We start from the raw sequence: 15592 nt of genomic DNA on the forward strand, positions 1-15592 counted from the left end.
TGCATGTCGCTTTGCTTCGGACCCATTTGATGACAACATTCTCGTGGATGCTTCCAGACTCTCGTCGTGGCGAGACCTTTATTCGGCATCCAACAATTCAATGTGCGTATGTTTAATTAAATAAACTCTGCTCTTTTTTAATGAGGTAAACAGGGTTTTGTGTCCAATGCTACTGTCAGAAGCGAGTACATCACCTGAATAACTACTTTTATGTTGATCTCTCTACTGGAAGCATATCCTTCCCTCATAAGATCAGTGATCGTGTGCACATTACTCAAAAACACAACCCAGCTGACATTGTTCCCTGCCCAGCACTACAGCAGCAGCCGGCCCGAGAATCGAATTCCTTTCTCCTGTGTGAAGCTGTTTCAGTGTCAACTGTTGCTGCAGATACCAAATAATGTCTCTGTCTATCCCTCTCTCGACACACACATGTACATCAATCTGTCGGTCCCGCTCTCTCTCCCCCCAACCCCGGAACACCCCCCACCACAGACAATCTCTACCAGACAGATGGAGCTGCTCTATCTCTCGACAGAGAGAGAAATAACATGAGAATTAATTTGACATATTCTTCTGCAGATTTATTGTCCCTGAGGTGTTTACTGTCTCCACCCCAGAGTGTCAGACACTTTGCAATGTCTCTCAATCCCCTCCAAGAGAGTTGCCTGTCCTGTTGAGACATTAATGTCAGAACTTCAACTTCGTTCGATCTCAGTGAATATTGTCATGTTAACTCTAGCACAGAAAAACTTGATCATTCCTCCTTTCCTTTTAAACATTTTAAGCATTTGTATGCTTTCCGAAGGTGAGTTGCGCAATTTGAAAACATTAAACAATGACCCCTCAGTAGCCTCGAAGAACTGGCCGGACCGTGGGAATATTTGCTGAGGTTCCCTCTGGGATTTTCCTGATGTCAGTGTGACTGCCAGCTGTAACGCTCTCTCTCTCCCACGTGCTCTTTCACTCTGTCTTTATCCTGTCTCGTCCATCCTGCCCCACACACCACACATTACTCTGACATTATACCAAGTTTTTAAGGAGAGTTTCACATTCAGGGTTTTAATTTCCTCTTTTTGGAGTTCTGTGTGTCAGACACTTAACATGCTTGTGTCAAATCCCAAGGCCCTGATTATTTTCACCATAGGCTTCAAACTTGCATTAAAATGACAGAGCCACAATCAATCTCAGTTAACCAGAGACCTTTAAACATCGAGGGCATCCCAGAGGAGATCAAACCTCAGGCTAACAAATAGACACAACTCACACGGGCCTCATGGGATGCAGCCTGTCGAATAGGCCTCAGGCTGATGTCCGCCACTCCCCTCTGGAGCATAGGTCTATCCAAGGGAAGGATTTCTTGTACTGTCATAGTTTCAAATAACAATTCCTGCAAGGGGTGTGTGGAGAGAGCGGGAGTGAAAAAGGTTACTGGAACTGGAAAGGCGGCTTGGTTTTCAAACATATTACACAGCAAAAGGTTTTCCTTCACACAAAACATTTCTCAGCAAACCCAATTACGATCAAATTGGGAAAAAAAGATCAGCGATTTCAATTATAGACCCACCGGGCAGCATTCAATCTATTGGTTAATTGAAACGCTCGTTGCTTCGATCGCATTGCCGCAGGCTGTCAGAGCACAGCAAGATCTCACAGGCAGAAACATGTCAGCAGCAAGATCAGCTCTATATTTCTGATGGGGGCTGCTTAAATGTTCAATATTTGTTGCAACTACAGGCACTGACAAAACTGCGACTTCACAATCTCAAATGTCTCTCCCTCACACCCACCTTCTCTGTCTTTCTCCTGCCTCTCTCCCATTTACAAGTCTCTCTCTCACTCTCAATGTAAAGATTCGCACATTATTACTCTGACATTATAACAATCTTTCAGAGACAGTTTGACATTTAGGATTTTACTTTCCTCTTTGGGAAGTTCTGTCAGTCAGACACTCGGTGTGTGGGGACTTGGGGGTTAACAACTTTGTGTCAAATTTGAAGACCTTGGTTACTTTAACCCCAGGCTTCAAACCGGTTTTAAAATGACAGGCCCATAATCTGACAGGACCCAATTAACCAGAGGACTGTTAAAAAACTAGGGTCCAACAGATGAAACCAGTCTTTGGGAAAATAAAGGGACACAACTGAAGTGGGGCCCCAAGGAGTGCGGGCTGTGGAATAGGCCTCAGGATTGTGTTCTCCTCTTGGAGGATGCTCTTTTTAAAGTTCACCTTGCCCAAACTCTCTCTCTTTGGATTTTCCAAGCGAATAAAATTCACTGGGATAAAAGAAACGGGATCAATTAAAAGACAGGGAAAATATTTTTAGAGATGGCACAGCAAGATCCCAGGGATTGTCTCTCTCTCTCTCTCTCTCTCTCTCTCTCTCTCCAACATCTAAGCATTAAACATGTCAGCCAGAAGTTGTTTTTCAGGTCAGACGTTTTTGAAACCTTTCCAAAATGAGGAGTTGGCTGATGACAAAACTCACTGCGAGCAAAGATGCAATGATGACAATTGATGCACAGCAAGATCCCATGTAGAGGAATGCAGCAGTGGCTAAATCATGATTCCTTTCTACTCTGCAATGCTGGTCAAGTCTTGATTATTTGCTGTAATGCCAGCAACTGAAATTACTGCTGTTTCACCATCTCAAATAGCTCCCCCTCTCTCTCCTCCTGTGGAAGGGATATTGACACATGCTCTGTGGAATATATATGGGAACAATCTCGTGGAGCTGCAGCTTGCTCAGGTCTTGGATCTTAGAACACAGAGAAGAAGAGAACTAAGAACAACGCAGCACAGTGACAGGCCGTTCGGACCGCCAAGCCTGCGCCAAGTCATTTTGTCCTTACTTTCCAAAACTGTCTTCACTTACAGGATTCCTATTCCTTCTTCCCTTCCTATTCATGTATTCGTCCAGGTGTTTCTTGAAAGCTGCTGTCGTGTCTGTTTCCACCACTTCCTTTGGCAGCACATTGCAGGCACTCAGCAGCCTTTCTGTGAAAAACGTGTCTTTCACATCTCTTTTAAACTGCTCCCTTCCTTCGTCACTCGCACCTTGGACCTCTCGCCCCTGTACCCCTTCAACCCTGGGAAAAAAGCCTCATACTATCCACTCTGTCCACGCCAGTAAAAATCTTATAAACATCGATCAGCTCCCTCAACCTCCTGCATTCTATTGAGAACAGCCCCAGTCTATCCAACGATTCTTCACAGCTAAACTTCCCCCATACCAGGCAACATCCGGGTAAACGTTTTCTGTACCCGCTCCAAAGCATTCACATCCTTCTGGTGACCAGAACTGCACACAGTATCGCAAGTGTGGCCTCACTAAAGTTCTATGATGCTCCAGCGTAACTCATCTATCCATATCCTCAATGCCCCTTCCAGTGAAGGCAAGCATGCCATTGGCCTTTTTCACTACCTTAAAGGCCTGAGCTGCCACCTTCAATGATCTGTAAACCTGCACACACACATCGCTCTGCATGTTAATACTCCTAAGGGTTCTACCATTCACTATTAAACCTACACTTGACCTTTGAAAATGGATCAACTCCCATTTTTCCGGATTAAACTCGAACTTCTGTATCCTCTGACAATCTTCTTCACTATCTGCAATTCCACAATAATATGCAAACCTATTAAATAACCAACCCACGATTTCCTCTAAATCTACCATAAACAGCAGAGCTCCCAGCACTGATCCCTGCAGAACACCAATAATCACAACTCTCCATTCCTTAAACCATCCATTCACTGCCCCCTCAGTCTTCCTACTACCCCAGTTCTATATACATTTTGCCATCTCACCCCTGATATCAAGCTTTTGTACCAGTCTGTCATGAGGAAGACTGAAGTCAATATCGTCGACTTTTCTGTCACCAGTCATCTTTGTCATGTCCTCAATCAACTTAATTCATTAACCGAGGCATGGCGTCTTCTACACAAAACCGTGCTTTCTATCGAGATGTATTCGGCTCGGTGGTATTTGACTGGCCAGGACCTGCACGAGGTGTGTGACAGTTTGTTTCTGGCAGGAACCATGAGCAAATACATCAGAAAGGTATCATCACGCTCATACACAAGCGGAAGGGGGAGGAGGGAGGAAATTAGAAATTGAAGCCAATATCATTGCTGCGTGTAGACTACAAAATACTGTCTTAAGGTCATCACCAACTGAGTCTGGTCTGCTCTGGGATCGGTGATCCATTCCAACCAAATCTGTGTTGTACTGGGCAGGCCAATCTCTCTGAGCGCCGTATACTCCTGAAGGATATGATCACCTACATACAGGTCAGGGGTGGACACTTGCCTCATTAGCCTGGGCCAGGAGAAGGCTTTTGACAGAATATCACACACCTCCATGTGGGACCTACTCTCCAAAATTGGCTTTGGGGACGGAGTCAGCAACTGGATCCGACTGCTCCACAACAACATCGTTCGCGCAGTCTCAATAAACGGGTGGGATCTGGAAGCTTCCCCGTCAGATCCAGGGTGAGGCAGGGCTGCCCACTTTCACCGGCGTGTTTGTGTGTTGTATAGAGACATTTGCTGAGTCCATCAGGATGGATGTGATCCTGAGCAGGGTAACTATTCCAGGCAGTAGAGGCCTGCAGGCCAACGCCTCCCCGTACAAGGATTTTGTCACCATTTTCCGCTGGGACCCGCTGTCAGTGCTCAGACTCATGACCATTTGGGATCAGTTCCAACTGGCTTAGGGAACCAAGGGAAATTGACGCAAGAGTGAGGCCATGTTCTGTGGGAACTCAGCTGACTGATCCTTCATTCCCTAAACAAGCAGGACAGATTACCTAAAGGTGCTGGGAATATAGCTCGGAGGGGTTGATGTGTGCATAAAATATAGCGAGGAGTGCACGGCCAAAGTGAAGCAGACACTGGTCTTTTAGGAGCACCACTCCCTCCCCATTTATGGGTAAAAACCTGGATACCAGGTGTGATGCACTCTCTGTTCTTGGGCATGGCGCTGATCCGGCCCATCACCCAAAATTGCACTGTTTCAGTCACCCGAGGCAACTTCCACTTCATCCGGCAGCCTAAGATAGCCTGTGTCTGCAGGGAGTCCAAATACAAAACCGTAGATAAGGGGGGATGAACATACCCAACACCGCCCTCACCCTGATGGCTCCTTTGTTTGCGGCTGCATCAAGCTGTGTGCACACAAATACCAAGTGTCACTCCGTAGTGATGGTTCTACCTGTCCCCGATGCTGGGAAGGATGGGATTGGCCTCGTTGCCTTGCAACGCTCCAAATAGAGTCAGAGTCATGTGGGTGTTCAGGACGGAAACAGACCCTTCGGTCCAACTCACCATTACGACCAAGTATCCTCAATTAATACAGTCCCATTTGCTTGCATTTCACCCATATCCCCCCTAACTCTAGGGAAGCGTCTTCGCTATCCACTGCACCTCCAATTTTAGTGAAATCTGCCACTTAGGTAATGTGCCTCCTATGTTCACATCCAAGTAATTTATGTAACTGAGAAAACACAGTTGGCCCAGCACCGATCCTTGTGGGACACCACTGTTTATAAGCCTCCAGAACGATCCACTAACACCCACTAAAGAGAGAGGTAGGGTGTGGGGGTCGGGGAAAGAGAAACAGACAGGAACAGAAAGACAGATATAGTGCCACACAAAGGTAGTGGTAACAGTGTCTCAAACTCGAGAGCCTCTGGTTTCTAACTGCAGGATGTATTCTTATTATCATTCCACCGGTCGTCCTCTGGGTGGGGGTGGTGTGGAGTGGAGTGTTTCGAATTGGGGAAAGTGTTCAGGAGCGTGTGAGGGCGGCTGCGTGTGAATTGGTGCAGGATCAAGTTTTGGGTTTTCAGAAGTGGCCACAACGTGGCGACGGCAAAATGGATGGGGCAGGCGCCAAGCGAATGTAGAATGCGATTATACCCAACATCGCCCTCAATCTGATGTTCCCCCCACCCCCTTTGTGTTGAGCTGCATCAAGCTGTGCATAGACCCTCAGTACACAAACACCAAGTGTCACTGCGCACTGAGATTCTACCAGTTCCCGGTGTTGGGAAGGATGCGACTGGCCACGTTGCCATGCAACATTCCAAATAGTCTCTCAGAACCATGGAGCTGATCAGTACCCTTCGGTCCCACTCATCTATTAAGACCAAATATCCTCAATTAATCCAGTTCCATTTGCTCGCATTTCCCCCATTTCCTTCCAATCTCTTCCTATTGAAATATCCATCCTGGTGCCTTTTAAAAGTAACAGGACACACGTCCACCAATTCCCCTGGCAGCGCATTTCATACACACACCAGAATCTGCGTGAACATAGAACATAGAACATAGAACAATACAGCACAGAACAGGCCCTTCGGCCCACGATGTTGTGCCGAACTTCTAACCTAGATTAAGTACCCATCCATGTACCTATCCAAATGCCGCTTAAAGGTCGCCAATGATTCCGACTCTACCACTCCCACGGGCAGCGCATTCCATGCCCCCACCACTCTCTGGGTAAAGAACCCTCCCCTGACATCTCCCCTATACCTTCCACCCTTCACCTTAAATTTATGTCCCCTTGTAACACTCTGTTGTACCCGGGGAAAAAGTTTCTGACTGTCTACTCTATCTATTCCTCTGATCATCTTATAAACCTCTATCAAGTCACCCCTCATCCTTCGCCGTTCCAACGAGAAAAGGCCGAGAACTCTCAACCTATCCTCGTACGACTTCCTCTCCATTCCAGGCAACATCCTGGTAAATCTTCTCTGCACCCTCTCCAAAGCTTCCACATCTTTCCTAAAGTGAGGCGACCAGAACTGCACACAGTACTCCAACTGTGGCCTAACCAAAGTCCTGTACAGCTGCAACATCACTTCACGACTCTTGAATTCAATCCCTCTGCTAATGAACGATAATACTCCATAGGCCTTCTTACAAACTCTATCCACCTGAGTGGCAACCTTCAAAGATCTATGTACATAGACCCCAAGATCCCTCTGTTCCTCCACCTGACTAAGAACCCTACCATTAACCCTGTATTCCGCATTCTTATTTGTTCTTCCAAAATGGACAACCTCACACTTGGCAGGGTTGAACTCCATCTGCCACTCCTCAGCCCAGCTCTGCATCATATCTAAGTCCCTCTGCAGCCGACAACAGCCCTCCTCACTGTCCACAACTCCACCTATCTTCGTATCATTTGCAAATTTACTGACCCACCCTTCGACTCCCTCATCTAAGTCATTAATAAAAATTACAAACAGCAGAGGACCCAGAACTGATCCCTGCGGAACTCCACTTGTAACTGGGTTCCAGGCTGAATATTTACCATCTACCACCACTCTCTGCCTTCGACCGGTTAGCCAATTTTCTATCCAATTGGCCAAATTTCCCTCTATCCCATGCCTCCTGACTTTCCGCATAAGCCTACCATGGGGAACCTTATCAAATGCCTTACTAAAATCCATGTACACTACATCCACTGCTCTTCCCTCATCCACATGCTTGGTCACCTCCTCGAAGAATTCAATAAGACTTGTAAGGCAAGACCTACCCTTCACAAATCCGTGCTGGCTGTCCCTAATCAAGCAGTGTCTTTCCAGATACTCATAAATCCTATCCCTCAGTACCCTTTCCATTACTTTGCCTACCACAGAAGTAAGACTAACAGGCCTGTAATTCCCGGGGTTATCCCTATTCCCTTTTTTGAACAGGGGCACAACATTCGCTACTCTCCAGTCCCCTGGTACCACCCCCGTTGCCAGTGAAGACGAGAAGATCATTGCCAACGGTACTGCAATTTCCTCTCTTGCTTCCCACATAATCCTAGGATATATCCCGTCAGGCCCGGGGGACTTGTCTATCCTCAAGTTGTTCAAAATGTCCAACACATCTTCCTTCCTAACAGGTATCTCTTCTAGCTTATCAGTCCATTTCACACTCTCCTCTTCTACAATACGGTCCCTCTCGTTCGTAAATACTGAAGAGAAGTACTTGTTCAAGACCTCTCCTATCTCTTCCGACTCAATACACAGTCTCCCACTACTGTCCTTGATCGGATCTACCCTCGTTCTCGTCATTCTCAGGTTTCTCACATACGCATAAAATGCCTTGGGGTTATCCTTGATCCTATCCGCCAACGATTTTTCATGCCCTCTCTTAGCTCTCCTAATCCCTTTCTTCAGGTCCCTTCTGGCTATCCTGTATCCCTCCACTGCTTTCTCTGAATCCTGTTTCCTCAACCTTATGTAAGCCTCCTTCTTCCTCTTTCCCAGACATTCAACCTCTCTCGTCAACCAAGGCTCCCTCACACGACCATTTCTTTCCTGCCTGATAGGTACATACATATCATGGACACGTCGTATCTGCTCTTTGAAAAAGTTCCACATTTCCACCACATCCTTCCCTGACAGCCTATGCTCCCAACGTATGCTCCTCAAATCCTGCCTTACAGCATCGTAATTTCCCTTCCCCCAATTATAAAATCTACCTTGTTGTGCGCACCTATCTCTCTCCATAACCAAGGTGAAAGTCACAGAATTGTGGTCACCATCACCAAAATGTTCACCCACTAACAAGCCCACCACTTGTCCCGGTTCATTACCGAGTACCAAATCCAATATGGCCTCCCCTCTGGTTGGACAATCTACATACTGCGTTAGAAAAGCTTACTGGACACACTGCACAAACACCGCCCCATCCAATCTACTTGATCTAAAGAGCTTCCAATCAATATTTGGGAAGTTGAAGTCGCCCATGACTACGACCCTGTGGCTTCTGCACCTTTCCAAAATCTGTTTCCCAATCTGTTTCTCCACATCTCTGCTGCTATTGGGGGGCCTATAGTAAACACCCAACAAGGTGACTGCACCTTTCCTATTTCTGACTTCAGCCCATACTACCTCCAGAGGCAGATCCCCCTCAAACTTCCTTTCTGCAGCCGTTATACCATTTCTAATTAACAATACCACCCCCCCTCCTTTTTTCCCACCCTCCCTAATCTTACTGAAACACCTGTAACCAGGAACCTCCAACAGCCATTCCTGTCCCACATCTATCCACGTTTCCGTGATGGCCACAACATCGTAGTCCCAGGTACCGATCCACGCCTTAAGTTCACCCACCTTATTTCTGATACTCCTTGCGTTGAAGTATACGCACTTGAGCCCATCTCTGTGTCCGCAAGTAGTCCCTGTCAGTGCTACCTTCTCCACAGCCTCCCTACAGTCTTGGGCATCCTGACAAACAGCTAACCTACTTGCTGGACTACAAGTCCGGATCCCATCCCCCTGCCAAATTAGTTTAAACCCCCCCGAAGAGTGCTAGCAAACCTACCCCCCGGGATATTGGTGCCCTTCTGGTTCAGGTGCAACCCGTCCTGTTTGTACAGGTCCCACCTTCCCCAGAATGCAGTCCAATTGTCCAAATATCTGAAGCCCTCCCTCCTACACCAGCCTTGCAGCCACGTGTTCAACTGCACTCTCTCCCTATTTGCCTCACTGTCACGTGGCACCGGCAACAACCCAGAGATGACGACTCTGTCTGTCCTAGCTTTTAGCTTCCAGCCTAACTCCTTGAGCTCTTGAATGACCTCCCCACCCCTCTTCCTACCTATGTCGTTGGTGCCAATGTGCACCACGACTTCTGGCTGCACACCCTCCCCCTTAAGGATTCTGAAGACACGGTCTGAGACGTCTCGGACCCTAGCACCCGGGAGGCAACAAACCATCCGTGAGTTTGGACACACCCACTCAAATACTAATCACTTACCTTCCCGCCCAGCTATGCGCTCCAACCTCACTTCCGCTGCTCCCACTCAAATGACCGTTGGTGATTAAAGGGTGAGTATTTATACTCACAGTTCTCCTTCCCGGCTGCCCCTCTGTTTGCCGTCACTTCCTCTGCTGCTCCCGCTCTTTTTGTGAAGAGAGAATAAAAAACACCGCTGCCCGCTACAGGTAAGTAATTTTGAAACAAACTGTTTTACCTTAGCTGTAGTCTCCCGGGTTCGCCTTTACTCGGCCGCTGCTCCCACTCAAATGACCGTTGGTGATTAAAGGGTGAGTATTTATACTCAGTTCTCCTTCCCGGCTGCCCCTCTGTTTGCCGTCACTTCCTCTGCTGCTCCCGCTCTTTTTGTGAAGAGAGAATAAAAAACACCGCTGCCCGCTACAGGTAAGTAATTTTGAAACAAACTGTTTTACCTTAGCTGTAGTCTCCCGGGTTCGCCTTTACTCGGCCGCTGCTCCCACATTTTACCCAGTAGATCTCTTCCAAATCTTTCCCCTCTCCTTAAACCTATGCCCTCCAGTTCTGGAATCCCCCACACAGGGGAAAAGACTATAGCTCTTCACCCTCTCCATACCCCTCTTAATTTAAAAAACTTCTGTAAGGTTACCACTCAGCCTCTGATGCTCCAGTCAATTCAGCCTCTCCCTACAGCTCAAACCCTCCAACACTGGCAACATCCTTATAAATCTTTTCAGAACACTTTCAAATTTCACAGCATCGTTCCTACATCAGGAAGACCAGAAGTGAACACAGCATTCTAAACGTGGCCTAACCAATGTTCTGCGCAGCCAAAACATTACCTTCCAACTCCTATACTCAATGTTCTGACCAAGACTGGAAAGTATGCCAAATGCCTTCTTCACTTTCCTGTCTACCTGCAACTCCACTATGAAGTAACTGTGAACTTGCACTCCAAACTCCCTTTGTTCAGCAACACACCATAGGACCACTCCATAAGGTGTACAAGTCCTGCCCTAATTTGCCCTCCCAAAATGCAGCACTTCGCATTTATCTAAATTAAAATCCATCTGCCACTCCTCAGCTGAGTGGCCCATCTGATCAAGATCCTGTTGTACTCTGAGGTTAGCTTCTTCGCAGTCGACTGCACCTCCAACTTTGTTACCATCTTCCAGTTAGAAACTATGCCTCTTATATTCACATCCAAGTCATTTATGTAACTGACAGAACACTGTGGACCCAGCACCAATCCTTGTGCGACACCGCTGGTCATAGTCCTCCAGACAGAAAAAGAACCATCTACCAAAACCCTCTGTCTTCTCCCTTTGAGCCAATTCTACAGTGAAATGGCTAGTTCTCCCGATATTGCACATGGTCTTAATTTGCTAAACAATTTACCATGAGGAACCTTTTCAAGTGCCTCACTGAAGTCCATATAGATCACGTCCACCACTCTGCTTTCACAGAGTCATAGAGATGTACAGCATGGAAACAGACTCTTCGGTCCAACCCGTCCATCCCGGCCAAATATCCCAACCCAATCCAGTCCCACCTGCCAGCATCCGGCCCAGATCCCTCCAAACCACTCCTATTCATGTACCCATCCAGGTGCCTTTCAAATGCTGTAATTTAACAGCATCCACCACTTACTCTGGCCGCTCATTCCATACACACACCACCCTCTGCGAGAAAAACGTTGCCCCTTCGGTCACTTTTATATCTTTCTCCTCTCACCATAAACCTATACCCTCTCGTTCCGGGCTCCCCCACCCCAGGGAAAATACCTTGTCTATTTGTCCTATTCATTCTCATCATGATTTTATAAAATTCTACACGATCACCCCTCAGCCTCTGACACACCAGTGAAAACAGCAGCAGACTATTCAGCATCTCCCTGTCGCTCAAATCCTCCAACCCTGGCACCATACTTGTAAATCTGTTCTGAACCCTTTCAAGTTTCTCAACATCCTTCCAATAGAAGGGAGACCAGAATTGCACATAACATGCCAAGAGCGGCCTAACCAATGTCCTGTACAGTTGTAATATACTCTCCCAACTCCTATGCTTAATACTCTGTCCAATGATGAAATGCATACCAAACGCCTTCTCATCAAACCTCTTCAAAACATCAAGTCATTTAGACACGAATTCGAATGCTCAAAGCCATATTGCCTATCCCGAATTGGTTGTCGTCCTGTATCCCAAATGTGGAGGAGACACCACCAAGTGCAAAAGGCACAGTAGATGAGGTGTTTGAATGCACAAAAAAATCGTTGCCAGATGTGGAAGGATCCTTTGGGGCCTTGGACAGGGGTGAGCAGGAAGGTGTTTGAATGCAGGTTTTACACTTCTTGCGGTGGCAGGTGAAGGTGCAGGGAGTGACGGGTCGGTTGGTGGGGGGTGCGTGGACCTCACCAGGGAGTCACGGAGTGAATGTGGAAGCAGTCCACAGAGAGTATTCCAAATGTAATTGCCTGGTTAGTTCCACACACCCCACCAAACCACCATCCAGTTCGACACCTTCCTTATCGCAGCAAGCTGTGTAAAACCTGCATCTACACCTCCCCCCTTTCCTCTGACAAAGGCCCCAAGGATCCTTCCACATCTGGCAGATATTTCTCTGTGCATCCTAACACCTCATCTATTGTGTCGGTTGCACACGAAATGGTCTCTTCTACATTTGGAGACAGGACACCGTCTTGTGGATTGTTTCAGGAAACATCTCTGGGACACAGGCACCAAACAAACCCTGTGGCTGAACACTTCAACTCCCACTCTGACAGTCCCAAAGACATGCAAGAGCTGGGACGCCACCACGCCAAGTCCAAGCCACCCAATACCTGAAGGAGGAACGCATTATCTTCCACCTTGGGACCCTCCGACCACGCGAAATTAACATCAACTTCACCAGTTTCCTCATCTCCCCTACCCCCACCTCATCCCAGAAACACACCTCCAATTCAGCAACGCCCACGTGATATGTCCTATCTGTCCATCTTCCTGCCCAACAATCTGCTCCACACTCCCCTCCGACCTATCACCCTCTCCCGACCTGCATTTACCCATCACCTTCCCAGCTCTCTTCCCCCATGCCCCACCACCAACTAACCCCCAGTTTATCATTCAGTTCCCTTCCCCCCGCCCCACATTCCTGATGATGGACTGATGGCCGAAATGCTGACTCTCCTGCTTCTCGGATGTTGCCTGACCTGCTGTGCTTTTCAAGCGCCACACTTTTCCACTCTGATCGCCAGCATCTGCAGCCCTCACTTGCTCCTTCACTGTCTTTTAGCTGCGGCATTTGTGGGGCCTCCCTTTATCTTACCCCTGTTCCAGACTGCTGCCCCTGAGCTTGCATATTGCCTCGTCTGTCTCAGCAAGAGCGCTCACTGACTGTTAGTTTAAATATGAATTCCCCATCTCATGACCCAATTTCAGAGGGTTTTAGTCCAGGATGTCTAATGTGAATGTTTACTCCACCTTACATCTACCCGCCGTGTATTCCACCTTACTTCTGTACTCTGATTATCTCATTTTTGACGGCTTCCCATTTTTTAGCTGTTCCTTTACCTGCTGGTATCTGCTGCCAATCAGCTATTAAATGTTCTTGGCAAGTACCGTCAAAATTTGCCATCCTCCAATTTAGTACAACTTGCAAAACAATCTCATGGCCAAAGGAACCACAGCACATTCACCCATCTCTTAGGTCAACAGGGGTAAATGCAAAATGCAAATACAATTTGATTCCATTTGCATGTCGCTTTGCTTCGGAACCATTTGATGACTACATTCCCGTGGATGCTTCCAGACTGTCCTCGTGGCGAGACATTTATTCAGCATCCAACAATTCAATGTGCGTATGTTTAATTAAATAAACTCTGCTCTTTTTTTAATGAGGTAAACAGGATTTTGTGTCCAATGCTACTGTCAGAAGCGAGTACTTCACCTGAAGAACTACTTTTATGGTGATCTCTCCACTGAAGCATATCCTTCACTCATTAGATCAGCGATAATGTGCACTTTACTCAAAGACACAACTCAGCTGACTTTATTCCCAGCCCAGCACTACAGCAGCAGCCGGCCCGAGAATCTAATTCCTTTCTCCTGTGTGAAGCTGTTTCAGTGTCAACTGTTGCTGCAGATACCAAATAATCTATCTCTGTCTATCCCTCTCTCTCGACACACACATGTACATCAATCTGTCTGTCCCGCTCTCTCTCCCCCCAACCCCGGAACAACCCCCACCACAGACAATCTCTACCAGACAGTAGGAGCTGCTCTATCTCTCGACAGATAGAGAAAAAACATGAGAATTAATTTGACATATTCTTCTGCAGATTTTTAGTCCCTGAGGGGTTTACTGTCTCCACCCCAGAGTGTCAGACACATTGCAATGTCTCTCAATTCCCTCCCAGAGAGCTGCCTGTCCTGTTGAGACATTAATGTCAGAACTTCAACTTCGTTGGATCTCAGTGAACATTGTCATGTTAACTCGAGCACAGAACAGCTTGATCATTCCTCCTTTCCTTTTAAACATTTTAAGCATTTGTATGCTTTCTAAAGGTTAGCTGTGCAGTTTGAAAACATTAAACAATGACCCCTAAGTAGCCTCGAAGAACTGGCCGGACCGTGGGGATATTTGCTGAGGTTCCCTCTGGGATTTTCCTGATGTCAGTGTGACTGCCAGCTGTAACGCTCTCTCTGTCCCCCGCGCTCTTTCACTCTGTCTTTATCCTGTCTCGTTCATCCTGCCCCATACACCACACATTACTCTGACATTATACCAAGTTTTTAAGGAGAGTTTCACATTCAGGGTTTTAATTTCCTCTTTTTGGAGTTCTGTGTGTCAGATACTTAACATGCTTGTGTCAAATCCCAAGGCCCTGTTTATTTTCACCACAGACTTCAAACTTGCATTAAAATGACAGAGCCACAATCAATCTCAGTTAGCCAGAGACCTTTAAAAATCGAGGGCATCCCAGAGGAAATCAAACCTCAGGCTAAAAACTAGACACAACTCACACGGGCCCCATGGGGTGCAGCCTGTCGAATAGGCCTCAGGCTGATGTCCGCCACTCCCCTCTGAAGGAAAGGTCTATGCTAGGGAAGGATTTCTTGTCCTGTCGTAGTTTCAAAATAGGAATTCCTGCAAGGGGTGGACGGAGAGAGTGGGAGAGAAAAAGTTTATTGGAACTGGAATGGCGGCTTGGTTTTCAAACACATTACACGGCAAGAGGTTTTCCTTCACACAAAACATTCCTCAGCAAACCCGAGTAAGATCAAATTGGGAAAAAGTTCAGGGATTTCAATTACAGACCAACCGGGCAGCATTAAAGCTACTAGTTTATTGAAACGCTTGTTGCTTCGATCGCATTGCCGCAGGCTGTCAGAGCACAGCATGATCTCACAGGCAGAAACCTGTCAGGAGCAAGATTAGTTCCATATTTCTGATGGGGGCTGCTTAAATGTTCAATATTTGTTGCAACTACAGGCATTGGCATAACTGCTACTTCACAATCTCAAATGTCTCTCCCTCCCACCCACCCTGTCTGTCTTTCTCCTGCTTCTCTCCCATTTACAAGTCTCTCTCTCACTCTCAATGTGAACATTCACACATTATTACTCTGATATTATAACAAGTCTTTAAGAGACAGTTTGACATTTAGGATTTTACTTTCCTCTTTGGGAAGTTCTGTCATTCAGACACTCGCTGTGGGTGGGGACGTGGGAGTTAAAAGCTTTGTGTCAAATCTGAAGACCTTGGTTACTTTAACCCCAGGCTTCAAACCTGTTTAAAAATGATAGGCACATAATCTGACAGGACCCAATTAACCAGAGGACTGTTAAAAA

The 15592-nt window shown here is 46.9% G+C and overlaps 1 long non-coding RNA gene across 1 annotated transcript in view; it reads right to left on the reverse strand.

Moving 5' to 3' along the window:
• Nucleotides 1-15592, reverse strand: part of LOC148142423 (uncharacterized) — a 64098-nt gene that overhangs the window by 34097 nt on the left and 14409 nt on the right. The window contains exon 2 of the long non-coding RNA XR_015752094.1: nt 14765-14888. This is a non-coding gene — a long non-coding RNA (uncharacterized LOC148142423). The remainder of the gene's footprint in view (nt 1-14764; nt 14889-15592) is intronic.

The sequence above is a fragment of the Chiloscyllium plagiosum genome, unplaced genomic scaffold (assembly GCF_037043375.1).
Source record: "Chiloscyllium plagiosum isolate Xiang-an unplaced genomic scaffold, Cpla_swu_hap1 HiC_scaffold_29, whole genome shotgun sequence".
Taxonomy (NCBI): domain Eukaryota; kingdom Metazoa; phylum Chordata; class Chondrichthyes; order Orectolobiformes; family Hemiscylliidae; genus Chiloscyllium; species Chiloscyllium plagiosum.